Source organism: Rhinoderma darwinii, chromosome 7, assembly GCF_050947455.1.
Source record: "Rhinoderma darwinii isolate aRhiDar2 chromosome 7, aRhiDar2.hap1, whole genome shotgun sequence".
NCBI lineage: Eukaryota > Metazoa > Chordata > Amphibia > Anura > Rhinodermatidae > Rhinoderma > Rhinoderma darwinii.
This window is the reverse complement of record NC_134693.1, coordinates 124,904,247-124,922,420: the sequence shown is the minus strand read 5'-3', so window position 1 is coordinate 124,922,420 and position 18,174 is coordinate 124,904,247. Positions and strand designations below refer to the sequence as shown.

General features: G+C 39.6%; 1 long non-coding RNA gene across 2 annotated transcripts; it reads right to left on the bottom strand.

Moving 5' to 3' along the window:
- Positions 1–397: 397 nt before the first annotated feature.
- LOC142658153 (uncharacterized) lies at positions 398–13,305 on the bottom strand. Of its 2 annotated transcripts, none has more exons than XR_012850045.1 (3): positions 13,245–13,305; positions 1,521–1,687; positions 398–1,089 (listed from the first exon to the last, which is right to left on the bottom strand). It is a non-coding gene; the product is annotated as an uncharacterized LOC142658153 (long non-coding RNA). The 2 variants fall into 2 exon arrangements; XR_012850044.1 differs by lacking the exon at positions 13,245–13,305 and adding an exon at positions 4,237–4,456.
- Between the last annotated feature and the right edge of the window lie 4,869 nt (positions 13,306–18,174).

Below are 18,174 nucleotides of genomic sequence, written 5' to 3'. Positions count from 1 at the left end.
TTAGGCCATGCCTCTGGTTTTTGTTAGGCCCCCCAGCTGCCATGGAAACACAATGGCACCCTGCGATTTCTTTGGGGCGCCAATGGGGTGACAGTGGGAGCTCCATCCCTCTGTCAAACACATTAGATGCCGCTGTCGCTATTGACAGCGGCATCTAATGGGTTAAACTGGTGGAATCGGAGAAAGCTTTGATTCCGGCAGTTGCGTCTGGAGTCAGGCTGTGTATAACAGCCATGCTCCTGCCGCTGATCGCGTGGGTGCACTGACGGTACCCACGCATTTAGAGGACGGATATATATGTCCTTATGCGGCAACTACCTCCTGCATAGGACGGATAGATCCGTCCTTCATCGTAAAGGGATTAAATGGGAATTTAACAAACTTTGCATAAATGAATAGTACAGGCGATTATAAGAAACTTTGTAATATATCTTATCAGAGTAACAATCCTCTTTCAGCTCTTATCTGGTTGTTTTCCCGCTCTCCCGCCCTCTGTTAAACGGAATTTACACTGAAAATTCAGCTCTATCCATCTCGAGTAGGAAAACAGCTCGCATGTATCACTTTACACATGTCTATGGAGAGGGGAGAGGGGGAGTGAGCAGGAAGTGCAGGAGATAACAGTAGAACCACAGGTATATAAACTTTCTATCACAACCAAAGCACTTTATTCACATAAGTACAGGTCAGTACTTTTCTATATATGTCCTGCATGATCCTGGGACTGTTTCTGAATGAGAGAGAAGGTTATGGAGCAGATGGTCCAAAATAGTGCTGCTCCTCATGTACACACACATAGTAGCTTATCCTGAAAAGTCAAATGAAACGACAGGTACCCTTTAAGTATTAAATAATTCCTCCAACAGTTTGGCTGCAAAACTGTTTTGTCAGATTAAAATAATTTTTTATTATTTGACTCAACTAATGAGAACTTGAGAATTCCCTTGCTGAGAGGGTGAGAACAGCCAAGGTTACCATAGTCATCTGTCATGGTGTCCTCAGTGTGAGTAGACCAAGGAGGAACCACAGATCTTGTGAAGTTACAACCCCCTGCTCTTCGATGTCATTCACTTGTGCAGGTCCACAGCCCTGGAATAAACAAGGTTATATTCAGAGTGAGTATATTCTATAAAAAAAGACGATTTGTTTCATCTCGTTTTATTTATTGTTTTATCTTATTTTACTACTTTTCACCGGTAAAATTTAGAACTCCTTAGGACTCAGGTCCACCCTACACAACAGAGACACCTGGTTGTTGCTACTCCACATGAGTATTACCTTTGCACCTACTGCCCAGAAATCCCCAGTTCCTTTAAGGCTGTGGGTTGCTTCCTTATGGGGGAGTACTAAATGATTGGTTCCAGGACAGAACATAGACAGCAGAGGGCCCCTGGGCAAAAACTGTGTATTGGCCCCTTGCTCTCTAATAGCATCCCCGTATATTTCTGTAACAATCCAACAGTAATTTTGAGCTATAGACAGTGGGAAGCTGCTTATAAGATGGAAGTGGACCCCCTTACCTACTACACCCTGGTGCAGCTGCACAGGTTACACCGATGGTATTTCTCCTTGTTGGCCCTCCACAATTATAAAGACAAGAGAGTCGATTTTCAACCAGTTCATGGAAAATCAAGACATAAAGGGGTCACCAGAGTATCCAGACACATTAAAATATGGGAAGGAATATCTGTAAAATAAAAAAATAAGACACCTGTCAAATAATGTTAATAAAAAATTCTGCCACTAACCCTCGTTCCCAAAAAAACATGCAGTTATATGTAAATAACGTATTCATAATGGGGCGTCATCTACATTGATGTCACTTCCAGCAGTGACATAAGCAGTTATGTGACTGCATAGTTTAATGGCAGAGAGCTGGATTTCAGGACAACGGCAGTAATTGGCAAGTGTCCCTATTTCCCTATCCTGGACAATCCTTTTAAGGAGTATTTGTACCTCACATAAAAAAAAAATGTCAAGTCCTAGAGTCGTCTTCTTCTGTAATTTAAAAAAAAATTATATTTCTTAGTTATATCTGCTGTTTACTTCTCGGTTTTTTAAAAGTGACAATAGGAAATAGCTATCATCTGCTGCTTTTAGGGTAAACTCAAGGATTCCTAATTACTAGTGGCCTTCAAATCCCTTTTCATCAGAAAGTTTCCCTGAATAAAATCTTATTACAGGGCGTCCCACTACTGAAACCTCTATAGATCAACTTTGAACTGTGTTCAATTCCACTGCAGCACCCCCTCAGGAGAAATGAAGCATTGCATAATGACCATTGAAATCAATGGGTTGTCCATGTCCTTCATGAACATGCTGAGTCCTCCAGAGAGACAGACGCTCTTCGAACTCTCCGCTTCAGCTAATTTATGGAGTAAAGGACTTTGCTCTATTAACTCAGAATATCTTAATAGTTTTTCAGACATCCCCTTTAAAGTGGGAATACTCTATAAGCATTTTTACATACACCATATTTTCATCTATAGCAAATATCTACAAACCATCAACAATTATATCTAGTTACGCAGTGATGGCCTTGGCATGTACAGGTATTACACACCATCAATTAGATAGACCTCTTACGGGAAAATATAAGGGTGCCGGTTATGACAACTGAAAATATCTAAAAAAGAAATAAAAAATATATATCCTGCAAAACACTATGTAAATCATCTCATTATAGTCACATTGTGAGGACTCGCATGGGCTAGAAGAAGACACACGTCCGTGGAAATCAAAAGAAGATATTCCCTTTTATTACATGAAACAGTCATCAACATTGTTTTTAAGAATTGTCCCTTTTTTATTTTTTTCATTTCCTGCAGCCCTCGCTGCATTTCATTGTACATTAGAGATTCACTGATCTTACACAATGTTGGACAGATCTTCATTTACTGTGGATAATGAATGAAGATTCCTTTTGGGGGAAAAAGCAAAGCTCAACTAAAATAAGATTTACACATCGTGATTGTCACAATAATAATAATAAAATTATCTATAGCAAGCAGGAGTGTCATACGACGCTATACTCATGAAGCAGGGCTGAATTTGTCATTTCCCTTTTTTTGCATACCTTGATAACCTAAAAATTCAGATTTTAGTGCAGGTCCAGGAGGCAGAGATCTCTAGGAGCACCATGATAATAACTTTGGTACCCATTGGAGATGAGAAAATTTCTCATATCGGGCCCAATTCTATCAAATTGGCCGGCCGATTCGGTCCGAATACATTTGTTGCGAATCTCAAGTGCCCCGATTGCTCTGAAAAGTTGAGTCTTAGGCCGTGTTTACACTGCGCAAAAAAAACCCCCAGCATTAATAATGTCATCCACTTATGCCACTCATAATTGGCTGTGCTAGAGGGAGGGATAACTGCAGTGTATTTTAGGAAAACTGCAGGACATTATGTTCCCCGCTTGCCCGAGGTCATGTGATTCTCATTCTGATTTGTAAAAGGGCAGCCTACGCTTGGTAATTTGGTAATTAGAGGACTGTGAAACTGTTGGGAACTTCAGAGTGACCTTGATTCGGGTAGAAATGAATTGCTTATCGCTAGTACCTATCTTGCAAAGTGTTTTTAACCCCTTCAGGAAGTGGCCTACTTGGGTCTTAAGGACGCAGCGTTGTTTAGTTTTTTTTTCATCTCTGCATTTTAAAATCTATAACATTTTTTTATTTTTCCATCCGTGTAGTCATATGAGGGCGTGTTTTTTTGAAGAATGAGTTGCATTTTTTTGACGGCGCCATTTTAGGAGACATATCATGTATTGTACAACTTTTACTAACTCTTTTTTTTGGGGTGTGTGAAAAAATTCCACTTTTTGTTTGTTTGAGTTTTGTTGTTACTGCGTTGACCGTAATGGATAAATAACATAAGTTCCTTGTTTGGGTAGTTATGGAAACAACAATACCAATTATGGGTAGTTTTTTTTTCTATAACAAAGTAGGTGATTTAGAGCTCCGTAACGAAAAATAGAGTTCTACTCCCTAGGCTACATTCAGACGGAGCGTAGCTGACCTCGAAAGTGAAAAACGGCAGTTTTTCACATCCGAGGTGCACTCGTGTGGGGCGCGTTGGCACGGATCCCCCATAGACTAGAGACAATGGAGGGATGCGTGCCACTCGGTAAAATAGGACATGCCCTATATTTTCACGGACCCTTCACACGCTCCGTTGAAACAACGGTCGTGTGAACAGAAAATTGGACTTATGATAAAATAAAATGATACGTACTCTTTAAAATTATACAAATCTGCGTCACCAGCTCATGAGAATGAAAGAACATGTCTTTCTTCAATAATAATCACTGAGAAATACACAGTCGGTCCTTTATTCCTTGGGGGGTTTTAGGATCCTTGTTGTGTAGAGTTGATTTACATGTCCTTGAACCCTGACATGAAGGCAATAAACAAAATAATGACTTTCAGGGTCAAAAACAAATTCATTTTTTGACTACTTAACCCATGCTAATCCTGAACTAAGAAATAAAATTACCAGTGACCAAGTGTAGTCTGATACTGCTTCACAAGGGGAGAGAAGAAAATCTGGACCGCACATCCACTTTGCTATACTTGATATATTGCGGTTCAGCAAAATTTAAAAATGTATGAACATGAGCTTCTAAGTTTACATTTTGATCAAACTGTATAAGTCCATCTGCCTCTTCACGGCGACCTCTTTTAAGTGGGTCCCTACTCTATCAAGAGCCGTACCGCATGGTGACCAGTGCCGCTGCAACACAGCACCCATAGAGGCAGCAACCCGGGAGACCTGTCATACCTTCTTTCATCTGTCCCCCCCACTTCTTGTCTTCCTTTATACAGCCGTAGAGTTAAAGGGTTTGTCCGGTTTCAGCAAATTAATGTTACTTTTTATATAATTAAAAATTATACAATTTTCTAATATACTTTCTGTATTAATTCCTTACGGTTTTCAAGATCTCTGCTTGTTGTTTTTCAGTAGAAACATTCATTATTTACTTCCAGTGGATACAATTCTGTCCATGGTCATGTGATGGGCACACAGTTGCTGGGATCGTTAGAAGACACAGCTCTGATACACATACTGTAACGATCCATGCACATGTGTGTCCATCTCATGACCATGGACAGAACTCTATACACTAGAAAGTATTCATTGAATATTCCCACTGAATAACAACAGACAGAGTTCTTGAAAACCGTGAGGAATTAATATAGAACGCATATAGGAAAATTGTATAACTTTTACTTACACAAAAAAATAACACCAATTTGCTAATAATGATATATCCCTTTAAATGATGAAACACTGGCTGCAATAGAAGAAGCTTACTAAAGATGGCTTTAGACAGCTACAATTTAACCCAATAACACATCCATTTTCAGTAAGCCCCTCTTTCAACTTGTGGTCGTTGCAGGCAGTCAGAAAAGTAGCTGTAGTTAAAAAAAGGTAGAATGTTTTTATTGAACATTATTTATATCTTTTAGATGCATTGGAGTAATAAACAAATGTCTGCAAAGGTGGACATAAGGCCCTTTTACACCGGCTGACACTCGGCCGGTGCAGCAAGCTCCGATCAAAGAGACATCAATGGGGAAGTAAAACCCGCAACAAATAGCAGATGTTGCGTTTTTTTGCGGCTGCGATGCTGCCGCAAAAATCGGAACACAAAAATCTTATACTTACACAGAATTCTGTGCTTCTTCGTCCAGGCCGGCCTCCTGGGATGACGTTTCATCCAATGTGACCGCTGCAGTCAATCATAAGCTGCGGCGATCACATGGATGAAACGTCATCCCAGGAGGCCGGCCTGCAGGACAGCAGAGGGACACGTCTCCATGGCTATGTAAGTATGCAACTTGTTTTATGTGCAGTTTTCCGCAGCAAACATTCTGGCCAAACATTCTGGTGCGGTTTTCGGCCTAAGTTGCCTGCAGCGCCCAGGACGGATACGCTGTGTGTATTTACGCAGCGTATCCGCTCCGTGTGAACATAGCCTAATTGTGAACTATGGACAGTAGGGAGCTGCCCCCTTACCTATTGGGTCCCTGTGCAGCTGCCCATCTTGCACCAATGGTACTTAACAGTATCCTATAGCTTTTGTCAGTGGTCTGCAGAATATGAGGCTGGCACAGGTAATTATATTTTTCCTCACCCCTGCAGGCTTCTGGAATGGTCCTACTGCTAAGACAATTGTTTCTGATAATATCACCAGGGAATTACTATTTATGCAATTGCCCAATGTATTCTGGAAAGCAAATGTGGAACTTCCCTTTAAGTGACAGGATGATGCAGTTGAAGTGAATATAACTAGTAGGCAATACATACAAAGCTACTGAAGGCTGCAGAGATTAAAGAAAAGAATTAGCTTGTGTAACCGTCCAAATTCTGAGACTGGTAAGTTTATATCCAACATCAAATCAATAGCTAAAAAATCAAACACTTTCTCCATTTAGAATATGAAAAGAGGCTTTTCAAAAGAGTCTGTGAATTAATAAGCTGGGGCGTACTGGAGCATCAGGACAAGAGATGACTATTTGCAATTTATCCCTTGATAGAACATGTATTGAGCCGATCATTACAACACGCTGAGCTCCACATCTGCTCGGACCAAGTCCCTAAAGGATGTCATTAGCAGACAGATTTATTTCTCCAGAATGAAAGAAAATATTACACTCGCAAACTAACAAACTCTATTGATGACCTGAGCTCTCGGAGTGGCATTATTATTGTAGTTTTGTCTTTATTTTACTCATATGATGAAAAAAAAAAGGGTACTACAACTACTACTACTGCTCCTGCTACTACTACTACTATTACTACAACTACTACTACTACTACTATTACTACTACTACAACAACTATTACTACTACTACTACTACTACGACTACTACTACCACTATCACTACCACTACTACTACTACCACTACTACTACTACTACTACTACTACTACTACTACTACTACTACTACTACTACTACTACTACTACTATTACTACTACTACTACTACTACCACTACTACTACTACTACTACTACTACTACTACTACTACTACCACTACTACTACTACTACTACTACTACTACTACTACGACTACTACTACCACTATCACTACCACTACTACTACTACCACTACTACTACTACTACTACTACTACTACTACTACTACTACTACTACTACTACCACTACTACTACTACTACTACTACTACTACTACTACTACTACTACTACTACTACTACTACTATTACTACTACTACTACTACTACCACTACTACTACTACTACTACTACTACTACTACTACTACCACTACTACTACTACTACTACTACTACTACTACTACTACTACTACTACTATTACTACTACTACTACTACTACCACTACTACTACTACTACTACTACTACTACTACTACTATTACTACTACTACTACTACTACTACTATTACTACTACTACTACTACTACTACCACTACTACTACTACTACTACTACTACCACTACTACTACTACTACTACTACTACTACCACTACTACCACTACTACTACTACTACTACTACTACTACTACTACTACTACTACTACTACTATTACTACTACTACTACTACTACCACTACTACTACTACTACTACTACTACTACTACTACTACTACCACTACTACTACTACTACTACTACTACTACTACTACGACTACTACTACCACTATCACTACCACTACTACTACTACCACTACTACTACTACTACTACTACTACTACTACTACTACTACTACTACTACTACCACTACTACTACTACTACTACTACTACTACTACTACTACTACTACTACTACTACTACTACTACTACTACTACTACTATTACTACTACTACTACTACTACCACTACTACTACTACTACTACTACTACTACTACTACTACCACTACTACTACTACTACTACTACTACTACTACTACTACTACTACTACTATTACTACTACTACTACTACTACCACTACTACTACTACTACTACTACTACTACTACTACTATTACTACTACTACTACTACTACTACTATTACTACTACTACTACTACTACTACCACTACTACTACTACTACTACTACTACTACTACCACTACTACTACTACTACTACTACTACTGCTACTGCTACTAATAATAATAATTGTAGTAATAAGTATTAATAAGCCAAATAATTGTTGTAGTAGTAGTAGTAGTAATAATAATAACAATAATAATAATAATAACAACAATAATAATAACAGGTATTGTAATAATTGTAATAATACTACTAATAAAATAATAATAATAATAATAATAATAATAATAATAATAATTGAATAATATTAATGATAATTTATAATCATAAAAAATGTCTAATCATAAAAACAACAATAATAATACTAATAATAATCATCATAACAAGTATTGAAATAATTGTAATACTAATAGTACTACTACTACTAATCATAATAATAAGTACTGTAATAATACTAATAATAAATCTAAAAATAGTCATAATGTATATTCATAAAAACAACAATAATAGTAATATTACTAATACTAATAATAAAATGTAATAAAATATAATAATAATCTAATAATTACACCCAGATGTAAGGCTCTTTTCCCATTACTTTTAAAACCTACGTTCAGCATATGTGCTGTACACTCCAAGGGCTCCATTTACCTAAACAGATGCCAAAATAGAGGCCTTTTGCCATTCGCTGGGCTAGTATCAGTCGGTATACCCTTTTCAAGCTGACTACGCTTTTCTATACAAAGGAATCCAGAATAAAAACGTATAACATGCGGTATACTTTTTTGCCTATGGGCATACAATCAGTGGTATAAAATGGACAGTACACGGACGTGGAACACGCTCCTATAAATGAGCCCTAACTGTACCTTAAAATTCGTCACAAACCAGCGGGATTTGATGGTCACCAGGCATTCCTGCTGTTTCCTGTTGTGATCCAGGCATGAGGAAACTTCACCAGCACCATGTGACTGTGGCAGCCAATCACTGACCGATAGCGATGATACGTTAGCTCTATTTTGCAATGATCCGCTTGAGTGTAAAGCCTGTTCATTTAGGAGAAATCTCCGGAAAAACACTTGTGGCGCACACTTAATCAGCAGGGTAATTACATGACATTTCCTCAGCTAATGATGACCGCTCTTATTTAATAAAGCTAACATAATGTATTCATGTAAAAAATAAATGACAACAAAATTAACTAGAACTGTAATTACAACTAATTAAAAATGTTAACGACTGGTTTTCATTCTCAAGGTTGGTGAATGGGGAGGCCCCGACATGAAATTCTTTACTCTTTGCTTTTCTGTTTTTTTTCTCGCTTTTACAAAATAAACACAAGGAAAAGTGTAGAATATCAGAAAAAGAGCGAGGAAATCTAATAAATCAGTTATGAATACAACAGTAAACAAAAAAGCAAAACTGGAAAAGTCAGAAATTCAAGGGGTGATCTATAATAAAGGGAACAAAAATATTTAAAGCCGCGATAGTTCAGATTTTCGTAAGACTTTACCGTATGAATGACACCCACATTGTTATTTCACTGTTTAATGACACGCAATGGACCCTATTTATTATTGAATCCCCTTTGTTTATTCAGGTACAGTGCAGTTCATTTGGTTGTGACTGTGCCTGGTACTGCAGCTCACTCAGTAAGCTGCATTACCAGTCACGGCCACAACCAAATGATCTTCAGCACTCCAGCGAGCACCGCGACTTCTTTAAGAAGATGATCGCCATTGGTCATGGGAGTTGGACCCCACAGTCAGATAATAATGGCCTATCCTAAAATTACGCCATTACTGTCCCGGAATAGTGCTTTAAAATTTGCATCGTAATGTGTGCCAAATTTGTGCACATTTTTTTTAGACTTTTTAGACTTTTCTACTCACTTGTCAAATTTGAAAATTAGTGAGAAAAGTAAACATGGTCTCCCAGGAAACATAGTTTAGGTCAAATGTATTATTTTAAATCAGAAGACATGGCGCTAATTAACGTCAGAGAGTTCGCCTTTTCAAATATTTGGTGCAAATATTGCCAACAACCCTCTTTGAGTGGTATAAAATACGCAATTACCTCAAAATGGAGGACTGAATGCTTACAGTCTACCAAAAAAAAGCATCAGGGGCCAACATTTTTGGACTACAAAAATAAATTATTGGGAGCAATTGTTCCAATAATACATCTGTATGTGTATGATAAGCATTTCTATATTCCTGTCAGGGCCGTATTTACTACTAGGCACTAGACGTCCAATGCCTAGTGTGGCACCTTGTGGAGGGCGGCAACAGCTTGCAGTAATAATATAAATATATTTTTTTTTTAACGTCCACCTTCCCTGTCCCCCCTGATTTTTTGGAGGATTAGGCCCGGGCCGCCACATCCGCATGTCAGAGAGAACGGGAGATGAGCAATGCTCTTCCCTCTCCGCTGCATTGACAAGCGAGCACTGATTGGTGGAGGAGAAGTCAGCAGGAGCCTCTGTCTGCTTCTCCACTAATCAGCACTGGAAGCTGCACCCCCAGGGAACTACAGACTGCTGCAAACTCTGCAAACAGGTGCTCTATGCCTTAGGCTACACTCACACTAGCGCTAGTATACGTTTACCTCTCTTCCGTCAGAGGTTGAGAGGATCGAAAGATTAAAATGAAAGCAACGTTTCCGTTAGAATTACCATTGATTTCAATGGTAATTCTTTTGTTTCAGTTGCTTTCTGTTTGTCTCTGTTCCCTAGGTTTCCAGTTATTATCACGGAAGCAAAATTGCAGTCTTTAGAACTTTTGTTTCCATGAAAACAAACTTATATCTGCTGTATAGTGACACATATTTGGATGAATTCTCTGACTTGTCCTTACCACTATTGAGGCCCAATCTATTGCATATTCGGTGAATGTGTAAAGGATCTGCCAGACACAGCTTCTGTGTCGACGCCCGTGGTTACTCAGTCTGCACCTGCTCCTAAGTCTGATAGAGTGACTCGATCATCTACCACTCGGGCTGGGAGGCTGAGAAGTGGGAGAGCCTATCACGGCCTGGCCAGACGGAGCTAGCTCCCGCCCTCTGTCTATTTGTACCTTAGTTTCCTGCTTCTCCTTTGCCTGTGATTCTGCTGGTGTCCTGGCTATGCTGCTGCTGCTTGTACTTTTTGTCCTCTGCTTCATACTGACCCTGGCTTTACTGACTACTCTCTTGCTCTGCGTTTGGTACCTCATACACTCCTGGTTTGACTCGGCTTGTTCACTACTCTTGTTGCTCATGGTGTTGCCGTGGGCAACTGCCCCATTTCCCTTAGCTTCTTTGTACCCTTGTCTGTCTGTCTGTCGTGCACATAATGAGAGTAGGGACCGTCGCCCAGTTGTACGCCGCCGCCTAGGACGGGCCGTTGCAAGTAGGCAGGGACTGAGTGGCGGGTAGATTAGGGCTCACCTGTCTGTCTCCCTACCCCGTCATTACAGAATGTTTTTGTTTGGATCCACCCCCTTTATGGTTTTCACTGTCTTTTCAGCTATTTACCTCTCCTAATGGTTTCTTTCACGTTGCCAGAAATTTGCGTTTTTTGCCGCGACATTTGGAAAATTGCAGCAAAATGGCATGGTTTTGCTGTGATTTTCCGAAATTTGCTGCAAATGGTGCGGTTTTTGCTACCTGAAGGCACAGCCTAAGCTTCTTTGGCTCCTTTCTTTATGACTACTGTGTTTGCAATACAGTATCTTGATTTTCCTATCACATCAAATGTTTGACTACTGCCTGATAACTAATATGATCTTATCATGATCTGTATTATTCATTAATTTTGTGTACTTCACAATATGAACTATGACCCTTGTATGAATATTTATTATCTTCCACCATGCATATTTATCTTGTATAAACGTCTATTCTATTTGCTATGTATGAGAGAGAGAGAGAGTTTGTCCAGGTACTGTGCGTTCTTTAAAATAGCTCAAAATTGGAGCTTCATTTTAAAGGGGGTCCCGATCCCTACAAATTGCAGTCAAGTGGCAACACCAGTCTCTCTTGTCACGAGTTGCTTTTTAGTGTCATCATGCAAAAATGACTTGTCGCCCAGTGCCCCGTGAATGTGGAGGACAATTTCTTTTTGCAACGGATATATAGCTATCACCGCCTCATCCAGCAATTGGCTGCTGCAACCACATGGTCCTAGACGCACATCATTGCTACACAATGATCATAGGAAGTAGTTGGGAACCTCTGTATCCATTTGGGCGAAATTTAAAAATATGTGTTTTTCAAAATCTTTTTTTCCAACATTGTAATCCACGTAATTGAGGTTTCTAGGATCGGAAAACCATATTAACACAATGCAGTATTATACTGTATTGCAGAGAAAAAATATTCAAAAACTACAGAATTGGAGTCCAGTATACAGTATGCCTCCATAGTTTGACAAAAAAACATGACTTCCTCGTTATAACCATCTGATGCCTCATCATAAATAAGCCATGGTTTTAGTTTGGTCTTTATTAATGACACCGCTTCTGCCGTGGTGACCCAGCTCAGGGTAATAATAAAGAGATGGTGTCCAATGATGGTGATAAACTGAAGCTATTTCAGAATTGTGCTCTTATTGCTACTTCTGCTGGAATTTCCATTATTTAAATTGTTTTTCATTACCGTCTCACCATTAAATGTGAGTGCAAAGGATGACACAAAGAGAAGAGCAATATATTATATACAATAGAATGCAAGAAAGGACGTCATAAACTAAATAGGATCTCTTACCTCTGTACGCTTAATTAAATATTGGTGGTTGTACAATAATTTATTCCTTTTAAAACGTGTTCATTCTCGAAATTGGAGGCAAATATAGACACTGGGATAGATTTACTATTGCTGATGCGCCAGAATTCAGGCATAAGTTGCGCCTTTTTTTGGCAGAAATAATTTCAGACAAATGTTTTATTGATTTGCGCCAAAAATAATGAGACGTCCTGTATCTAGAGATCAAATTTCAGCTTGTGCTGTGTACACTGGGAGAAGGGCAGGACTACAATGATGTTTATCATCTCTATTATAAAGCCGGAGGTAGATCTCACCACTGACCATAGACAGCTGAGTCGAAACGTTGCATGACCGGAATAAAAACCACCATATATACTTTTGTACATCAAAATGTGAGTGATGTCTATTATTTATTTTATTGCTGGATGTTAGGGTCAGTTAGACAGAACCCCTACTAAGACCTGCACTATGCATACCATTTGACATTGGCTTTGGATTTTTTCCTCCTTCGTATGATTTGCATCATTGACCATAGGTGATGGAGGCTGCTCAGCTCCTCCTCCCTCCACTTCCCTGCACCTCGTGAAATGGAACAGAGCATGCTCACTACACATTCCCAAAGTCAAACTAAACGAGTCATGTTCTGACATAGGCTCTGTTCACATTTAGTTCTTTTTTATTAGGTTTTTGGTGCAGTTTGTAGATAAGAATAGTGCTGAATTCTGTGCTCTTCTATCCAGTACAAAAAAAACGAATACCTGATGTAAACCTGAAGTCAGCAGGAGTAAAAAGAGGATCCTAAGCGCTCATAATGATAGAAAATTGATCCATCATATCCTTCATGTATCCTGTAAAAAGAAGACATGACGTCAGTTTGAACAGATGTTGACCAGGCACAGCGCCATACACATCTGGAAGGCTGTGCCTGGGATTGCAGCTCAGTGCTATTCAATTGAATGGGATCGGAACTGCAATCCCAGGCACAGCCACTACAGATGTGTACGTCGAAGTGTCTGGTAAGCTATGAAGAGTCCGTGGTGTTCATCACTGCGGCTCCTTCAGTCAGCCGATAGTCGGAGAGGAGACCCTTACCTATGTGATATTGGTAACCTATCGTAGGGTTAGGCCATCAATATAAAATGCCTGGAAAACCCCTTTAAGATGTCTTGCAAATATAGTATGTGAAATACATGTACAATGGAAACAGTTTTAGTCTATGAAATAAGCAAGCAAAGCTACACGATTTGAAATCAGGGAAATCTTTAGAAATTGTATATTATTTTCTGAGCAAATATTTAGATGCAATGATAAACTAAAAAAAAATCTGCAAATCATGCAACAAGCTCTAACATATTCGACTTTTAAGATGCAGGGAAAGTGAGCTTGATAGCGTTTTAATGTCAAAATAATTTTAAAAGAATTGTTTAGGCTGTATCTCTTGAACGGTTTGGATCTATGCAAGCACATTATTTAAGTAAATATTAGACTTACATTGTTACATATGTTATAATACGTCCCATGTTCATCAAATGACTCTATTCTCCAAGCTATTTCATCTAGGGGAAGGCAAAACAAAAATGTCTTGGCCATTTTGGCAAATTTTTCTCCATGGGGCAAAAACACTCCTTCCTGACCTCACATAAGTAGCTGGTTATATGCTCATATTAACTTCATAGTGCCCTAATTGAAAATCTAACCCTCAATGCCCGTATTAATAGGGTCCATATTTCTTTATTTTATTTTTTTTTATGCTATTACTATCCCTTTTAGGGCATTTCAAAGTGTAAGCACTCTTACTGTAAAGAATCTTTGATTACACAAACACATTTCCTCCATGTACAAATTATGTCCCCTTTCCAAATGTACAGTTTTTGGACGAAATATTTCTTGTAAATGCCATAGAGGCAGCCAAGGTAGCTGCAATAAGACTTATGAGGAGTGGGGGTCCAGCTCAGGAAAACAAGTGAGGAGGAAACAGCGGGGGGGGGGGGGGGGTGATGGGGGAACAAGTCCTGGGCCCTCCTGTGTCTAAATGTCAGCGGGTGATGGCATGGAGCAGCACCTGCAGACGACTGCATTTATCTATGCCACTGGTTAATGTGCCAAATTTATTCTGAGAGGTTTCATCTCCAGACCTTTATTACATGAGAGGCCTCCTATCTTTTTCATTACTCTGGTTGCACACTTGTGCCAAGTAATTTCATATCATCTCTATAGAAAATTGGGCTCCTTTTTTCTGTTATAGAGCTCATAATTCTGCGCTTCCCCACACACAGTCATAAAGGTAAAGAATACATTTATAGCTGCCTTTAAACATCATTAGAAAAATAACACAGTATATTGATTTCTACAGTTTCCATTGGAATAGATGGGAACTATCAAATACATAGGTAGTAAGCCCACCCCCCAGAGATGTCACTGTTTATTATCTCAGTTTTATGACATCACTATGCTATTGTGTTCTGTGACATCACTGTAATACACATTTATGTGCAGTTACATCAGTTTGTGTATTTTCAGTTGGGTAATTGCACCCGGACCCTGGTGCTTGATGTGGCCCAATCTATTATCTTTTTTCTTATGTTTTGTATGCCTTTTTTTTTCCTTTCCCCTTGTTCTGTATCCCTTTTTTCTTTGAGAGGAAGTAATATGGCTGCTGGGCAGCCCCTGGCTCAGAGGGGCACACATAGTCAAAAAACCGTTAGAAGCTGATGATTGCTACTGCAATGGCAATTATCTCTAATACATACATGAGAGACAAGAGCAAACGTTAGAGCTAAACTTCAGGCACAGAACAGTTTAGTTCTTTGTGAAATGAAATGTGTAATTGCTGAAAACAAAAAGATTTACCCACCGTGGGGCTTATTTTTTTTAAAGCCTGCCTGATACCAGCATGGCGACTCTTTGTTCCCATGCTAAAAATCCCAACGGCAGTCAGCTAGGATTTTAGCCTTATTCCTCGTAAACAGGAAAAATGTCGCTCTAAATAAAGATTGAAACAAGCTGTGTCTAATAAATCCATAGAGCCTTCATACGTGACATTGTTCCCTTGTTTAGGAAATAACAGGCATGCTGTCTAATCATCTGTAATGCTGAGTACACTAATAGACAGTGAGATCTATTAGGGAACAAAGATGTGGAAAAAAGTTAAGGAGATGCTGTGGAGACAATTTGGGCAGCTTGTTTTAGAAGTATCTCAATTAAAAACAAACTTATAACACAGTATCAGCATGGTTTTATGGGAGAACGATCTGTTTAACTGCTAAGAGTGCGCTAAAGTGGATATGGTTAAAGTTTGCTTTACACGTAAGATATATATTGAATTTGGCAATCTCAGCGGGATAAGCTGATTATCTAATGTGTATGGGGGTCCTGACTTTCCCCTTTGCAGTTGGGGAAGATTTGGTTTGGATTTCATCATACCCGATCTTTTGTTCGCGAGGAAGATAAGCCACTGCCAGAGAGGTCTGACTAAGGGTATGTTCACACTGAGTTTTTTGCAGGCAGAAAATTCTGCCTGGAAAAATCAGCTCCGTTCTTTTTAAGTGGTTTTGCACCGCACGCATTTTTATTTTTGATGCGTTTTTTTTTAGCCTTTTTTTTAGGCTTTTTTTTAGCTATCTCTTCACTAGAAAGATGGATTAACCGCGAGCGTTTTTTTGTCAAATATCGCTGCAAAATCCGCGTAATAATATGTTCCGTCTCCCATTGATTTCAAGATAGGGCATGTCGCTTCTTTTTACCGCTAGCGTTTTTTGTGCTCACGGTAAAAAAACACCTCCACCTCACATTGAAATCAATGGGAGTCAATTTCGTCCATTTTTTGCCGCGGTTTCCGAAACAAAAACCGCGCCAAAAAACTCTGTGTGAACAGGGCCTTGGTTTTACACTGGGCAATTATCGGGCAGACAAGTGTTTATAGAACGCACGTTGCCGATAATTGGCCTGTGTAAACAGGGCAGCGATCAGCAGTTGACCAAGCAAACGCTGTTTCATCTGCTAATCGTATCGTTTTAAAAAACTGAAATATTATCGTTGTCGGCAGCACATCTTCCTGTGTAACAGGGGGACGCGCTGCTGACATAATAATAATGAATGGGGACGAGCGATCAGAGTAAAGAGCGCTCGTCCCCATACTAGCTCCTTCTGACAGGAGCAAATGAGCGCCGATCAACGAGCTGTCTCGTTGAACGGCGTTCGTTGCACCTGCCAAAATTGTCCGGTGTAATAGGGCCTTTACTCCTCTCTCCCCGTTGAAAACACATGCATATTTATTGTGGAATCGGGAGGAACAGCTTTCTGCCGAATGAGTTTTCTGCTGACAGCTAGCCACCTAAAGTTAGTGGATGTACAAATTAGTCTTTGACTTGATGTCTAAATGTATTTGTATTTATAACTGGAACAAGGAAAGAAAACTTGTCACAGTTACTGGTGGGTTGCCATGAGGTCACGATTGAGTCCTGTTATTTTCTGTATATTTAGTATGCTCTTGTAAATGGCCTATAAAATGTAAATATGTGCAGATAATACTTAGTTCTGTAGAGTAGTGTTCACAGATGATGTAATAATATTATAATGCGGAGGTATTTGTAGTTGGAGTCTTGGCCAAATAAATTACTAATGTAGACAGCTGTAAGGTTTTACACCACACTTGTCATAGAAAAGAAAACTAATTTTACAATTACATATGAAATGCTAAAACTGACACTGAATGGGACTTGTGGAAATTGCTAGACAGTAAACTGAACTTTAGCCAGTGCCAGACAGCTGCTGCTAAGGCAAATAAAAAAATTGTTTGCATCAAAGATTCTTAAATTCACATATGAACATAGCTTTATCTGTAAAGGATCTGCCAGGCACAGCTTCTGTGTCAACGCCCATAGGTAATCAGTCTGCACCTGCTTCTATGTCTGTGAGACTGACTCCATCAGTCCACTCAGGATGGCAGGCTTAGGAGTGGGAGAGCCTATCACAGCCTGGCCAGACGGAGCTAGCTCCCGCCCTCTGTCTATTTATACCTGCCTTTCCTGTTCCTCCTTGCTTGTGATTCTTCTCGTTTGGTTTCCTGGCACTGCTGCAGCTTCTGAACTATTTGACCCTGCTTCATACTGACCCTGGCTTACTGACTACTCTCCTGCTCTGCGTTTGGTACCTCGTACACTCCTGGTTTGACTCGGCTTGTTCACTACTCTCCTGCTCTGCGTTTGGTACCTCGTACACTCCTGGTTTGACTCGGCTCGTTCACCTCTCTTGTTGCTCACGGTGTTGCCGTGGGCAACTGCCCCATTTCCCTTAGCTTTGTGTACCCTTGTCTGTTTGTCTGTCGTGCACTTACTGAGCATAGGGACCGTCGCCCAGTTGTACCCCGTCGCCTAGGGCGTGTCGTTGCAAGTAGGCAGGGACTGA